The sequence below is a fragment of the Stegostoma tigrinum genome, chromosome 11 (assembly GCF_030684315.1).
Source record: "Stegostoma tigrinum isolate sSteTig4 chromosome 11, sSteTig4.hap1, whole genome shotgun sequence".
NCBI lineage: Eukaryota > Metazoa > Chordata > Chondrichthyes > Orectolobiformes > Stegostomatidae > Stegostoma > Stegostoma tigrinum.
In genome coordinates, this window is record NC_081364.1 from 53,337,594 (window position 1) to 53,343,593 (window position 6,000).

Consider the following 6,000-nt stretch of genomic DNA (forward strand, 5'->3'; position numbering starts at 1 on the left):
CAACCTGTCCATCTTCTCTCCCACCTATCTGTCCTACGTAACCCACTGATCAATTCCCTCCACACTCTACCTGCACTCATTTCTCACCATTCCACCTACCTTTCCCAGTCCCACCTCTCTATTTCCCAGCTTCCTTCCCCCTCCCTATTTCTGAGGAGGGTCCCAACCCAAAACATCAATTTTCCTGCTCCTCTGATGCTGCCTGGCCTTCTGTGTTCCTCCAGCTCCATACTGTGTCTTCTCTGACTCAGGCATCTGCAATTCTTGCTATCACTCAGTAGGACTGGGTGTGTTATGACAGAAGGTTTCCCAGATGGCTTAGATTAGCTGTAAGAGGTGACCTATAAAGATGCACTGCACAGAAACAGACCCTCTGGTCTAACTCATCTATGCTAACCAGATATCCCAGATAAATCTAGTCTTATTTGCCAGCATTTGGTCCATATCCCTCTAAATCCTTTATATTCATACACCTATCCAGATGCCTTTCAAATACTGTTATCGGACCATACTCCACCACTTCCTCTGGCAGCTTATTCCATACACATACCACCTTCTGCATGAAAACGTTGCCCCTTAGGTCCTTTTTAAATCTTGTCCCCTCTCAAACTTATGCTCTCTAGTTTTAGATTCCCACCACCCGACCTCCATCCCAGGAAAAAGACCTTGTCTATTTACCCTATCCATGCCCCTCATGATTTTACAAACCTCACCCCTTCAGCCCTGGCAATATCCTACTAAATCTTTCCTGAGCCATTTCAAGTCCCACAACATACTTCCTATAGCCGGGAGACCTGAACTACATGGAGTATTCCAAAAGTGGCCTAACCAATGCTTGTACAGCCTCAATGTGGTGGTGTCAGTGTCAGATTGGGGTGAACAAGGTCAAAAACCACATGACACCAGGTAATAATCCAACAGGTTTATTTGAAGATGCAAGCTTTCAGAGTCTCACTCCTTCGGGTGTTAGTGAGAGAGGTGACATCGGACACAGAATTTATAAGCAAAAGATGAAAGGTTATATGCTGATGCGGTATTGAACAAACCTAAGATGGTTGTTAAATCTTTAATCTGTTAGAAAGGATTAAAGTGCAAATTCCCGAATTTCTTTCAAGTCACCTTACCGAGATACCTTGGGTACCCATGAGGACGGCCTCATCCAGGATCTTGGGTTCATGTTGCACCCCATCTCAGTATACACACACACAGACACTCACTCAAGCGTACATGCACTCTCTCTCCCTCCCTCACCTGCACACATGTACACGCTGTCTCCCCATCACACACAGGGCGTGCACACATATTCTTTCCCTTCCTCCCTCGTGCAAACACTCTCTCTCTCCTGCACACGTAAATCTATGGGTTGATTTTGCATTTGCAGATTTATAATCACAGATAAATTCTATTTTGTTCAAAAAATACACATTTGTAGACAGTCAATGGGGCATTTTATAAATTCCTACTTTGGAAATAAAACCAGTCTGACTCCAACTTGATACACAGCCAGATTCCAAAGAAGGCCTCAGCCTAAAATGCATTATCTGACCTGGGATGTCCCCTCTGCTATACTGACAGAACTTATAAAATCATTAGTTATCTCAGGGCAGTGATTTGAAAGAAATTTAGGAATTTTCATATTAATCCTTTGTTACTGAATAAAGATTTAACAAACATCTTACGTTTGTTCAACACCAAATCAGTTCTATGACCCTTCGATTGTTAGCTTATAAATTCTGATGTTACATCCCTCACTGACACTTAAAGGAGTGAGACTCAGAAAGCTTGTATCTTCAAATAAACCTCTTGGACCATAACCAGTCAACCTCTGGCATCTCACCTGTGGCTACTTATGATACAAATACCTCAGCAAGGGACCCAGCAATCACTTCCCTACCTTTCCACATAGCTCTAGGGTACACCTGATCAGGTCCTGGGGATTTATCCACCTTTACACATTTTAAGCCATCCAGCACCTCCTTCTCTGTAATATGGACATTTTTCAAGGTGTCGTTATCTATTTCCCCACACTGTATATTTTCTATATCCTTCTCCACAGTAAACACTGATTTAAAATACTCATTTAGTCGACCCCCTATCATTGTGGTTCCATACACAGGAGGTCTTGCTAATCTTTATAGGTGTTCCTATTCTCTCCCAAGTTACCCTTTTATCCTTAATGTATTTATAAAATCCCTTTGGATTCTCCTTAACCCTATTTGTCAAAGCTATCTGATGACCCCTTTTCATCATCCTGATTTCCTTCCTAAGTATACTCCTACTGACTTTATACACTTCTAAGGATTCACTCGATCTCTGTTTTTTTCTTTTTCTTGATCAAAACCTCAATTTCGCTAGTCATCCAGCATTCCCTATACCTACCAGCCTTTCCCTTCACCCTAACAGGCACACACTGGTCACTCGTTATCTCTTTTTTGAAGGCTTCCCATTTTCTAACTGCCCCTTTACCTGCAAACATCCACCCCAATCAACTTTTGAAAGTTCTTGCCTAATACCATGAAAATTGGCTTTCGTCCAATTTAGAACTTTAACAACTTCATTGAAACATAAAAGATACAAGGGGGTTTGGAAGGTGGATATGAAAGGGATCTTTCTTCTTTTGGGACAATCTAGAACTAGAAATCAACATTTAAAATAAGAGGTTGCCTATTTAAGAGACATGGGAATTTTTTTTCCTCTCTTGAGGCTTGTAAGTCTTTCAAACTCCCTTACAAGGCGGTTACAGTGCAGTCTTGGATTTTTTTTTTAAAGCAGAGGTGGATAACTGTTGGTAAGCTTTAGGAGGTGTAGGGTTATCAAATGGGTGGGAGTGTTGAGTTCAGCTTACAAGATCATCATCCGGAACTTTATTAAATTGCAAAGCAGCCTCAAAAGATCAAACAAGTAACTACTGTTCTTAGCTCATACGTTCATTTTTCTTTCACTGACATTACCAGGCAGTTCTGACTATTTTAAATCCTATTTTATGTCGGGCCCCATTGCACTTACTACTTCGTACCTCTGATGGGTACACAGCTGCGTCCTCATAGCCATCTACGTTAACTTTTCTGAGAGAAAACAGATAAACCCAAAACACTATCTCTTTACAACCTATCCACGTGGCAGCAACACGCCCAGGATATCCCACATAGATATTTCAAGTAACTAACTTCAATTTTGAAACTTGAAATTTGACCTGGCAAGTACATAGATACTTTAAGAACCACTCTAATTTATCCTTTGCTTTCAATTTTCTGTTTGATTTTTGCCTCACACGAAATGATTTTAAACTCTTATGAAGATATCTTGTAGACACTTTGTGTCTCTCAAGATTCAAAGGGCTTTTATTTTGTGTCTTCATATTTGTAAACCTGAATTTGTGAGCACACATGGAAGGATCTTGATGTTAAATATCTTGCACTATTTGGCAACTATTGAATTCTGGATTTTCACATGCCCTACATTTACAAATGTCACCCAAACTATAGGTTACTTCTCTACAATATATGGATAAATTCGATATACTCATAATACCCCATCAACAAATGTGACATCACAAGAAGTGACTAGTCTGGCTAATGCATCACAAAGGGTCATAAGTATGAGCAACAATGTACTTTTATAAGCAAGACTTGTGAAACAGTCACAACATTAACAGTTCTAGGGTTGAAAATTATGATATACTGGTTAAATATGCTTAAAACAAGGCCAACTCATTGGTGTTTTATCAAAAGCATAATCACTTTTATTAATTCTGGTAACATTTTGATAGTGGCAAATGAATGTGACCGGGGTAGGAGCAGTATGCAGTCCATAGGATTTTATACAGCGGAGTGGTCCATGAGAGAAAATGTTTCAAGAAGCACTGCTTTAAACCAGTACCACCAATAAGAAAATATTTTCATTTATCACGTCTGTGGGAACTCACTTGGCACAAATTTGCTGACTGATAGCATTTTGTTATATTACTGTTTGTCCCTCTTCCAAATCTGATGTCATCAAACTTGTGCTTAACAAAATTCTTGATTTCACATTCCTTGCAAATTACCACCCCATCTCCAAGTCTCCCTTTTCATTCCAAAGGCCTTGAATATGTTTCCTTCCAATCAAGATGGTGGCAGAGTAGGACACTCCAACAGGAGCTATTCCACCCCTTCTGCTTCTTTCTCAGTTTCTCCCTTTGTTTTCTTTTTCTTTTCACCCCGCCTTTGGTGTATCAGTGGGTTTCAGCCTGGTCTCCTGGTGGCTCATTTTGGGTCCCGGCCTTGTCTCTCGGCAGCTCTCAGCCCAGTCTCAGGAGCTCGTGGCAAGTCCTGGTGGTCTCTCAGTGGCTCATGGTGGTGTCTCACCTCAGTGTACAAGTAGAACATGCCCCAGGCAGGATCCCGAGGCACAGGGGAGACCAGGCAGGTGGCAGTTTCAGCAGCAGTTACTGTGTCCGCAGCGGCATTGAGAACAGACAGCAGAGCAAGGTAGGCAGAGGACTTGTGGAAGACTGTTGAATTTTTAACTTATTCCTTTATTTACCTAGTTTAAACTACCAAAGACTTTAATGTAAACTATTATCTATTTCTTTATTTTTCTAATATTCTATGAAGTAATACTTAACTTTATAACTCTCGTTTTTCCTACCACTTTGTACCTATGCTTTTTTTTGTACCTAGGTACCTTGGTACCTAAGGTGTGCCATATGTGGCAACATTGTACACTTTTTACTGTATTCCTGTGCTTGAGTACACATGACAATAACATTTAAATCTATCGTTCTCTGAACTCCATTTGGAATACCTCCAACAGGTCTTCATTTGGCTGTGATAACAAGACAACTCAAAGTCACAAATGGCATCTTTTGTGTCTCTGACAAAGGTGAAATATCCTATATCATCTTAATTTGAAGCCTTTGGCATGGTCAATCACACATTTCACTTTTGACAGCTTTCCTTTACAATTCAGCTGAGTTAGTGTGTAATTGCCCGGGTCCAACTTTATCCATTCAATCATAGCTAGAAACACTCCTGAAATTAATTTTCAAACCATAATTGTAGCTTTACATTTTGTGTTCTACTAAGTTTTATCCTTTTTTGTTTCTCAACTATAAGCTGACCCTCAGCGACATTATAAGTCCATAAAGCAAAGTAGCAGAACTTGAGCATTCAGCCCACTGAATCAACCATTCAACTGTGGCTAATATGATTAATCCTCAACACTTTCCTGCCTTTTCTCTAATAACCCTGATTCTGTTGGGAAAAAAACCTATCCCAGACTTGAGCATACTTAACAACCCAGCCTTGATAGACCTCTGTGGTAAAGAACTCCACAGACTTACTACCCTTAGAGAATAAATTTCTTCTCATTTCTGCTTTAAATGTGTGACCCTTTGTTCTGAGACTATGCCCTCTGATCCTCGAATCTCCACAAGGTGAAACAATCACTGCACATCTACCCTGTACAATTCTTCAAGAATCCTGTATGCTTCAATAAAGTCACCTCTCTTTTGAACTCCAGTGAGTGCAGATCCAATCTACTCAAACCCTCCTCATTAAATATTACTAAGATTAGTCACGTGATCCTTCGCCAGATTGCATCCAAATCCAATACATCTTTCCTTAGGTAACGGGCCAGCCATGGGTCTCACCAGTTAGTGCCTTTTTTAACGAACTTACTACGATCTCTAAACTGCACAACACTTGTCCGACATCGATTATTGAAGGCGCAGAACTCAGTTTCTGATACATATCAGAATGAAGTCACTTTTAAACGGGTGAATTTGCCATTCCTAGCGAACAAAACTTTTCTGCGAGAGTAAGACTGCCTTGATCTCCCAGCCATGTCACCAACTGTTTCAATTCGATGTAGAGAAACCTTACCCAAAAATTTCCTCCAGGAAAAGCTGATGTAAAGTTAAACACGTTTACCTTGTACTTAAATGTGCAACCATGTTTTGAAACGGAGCAAACAAGATGTAATGGGAATATAACTAAGAGCGCCCATTGCACAATTGAG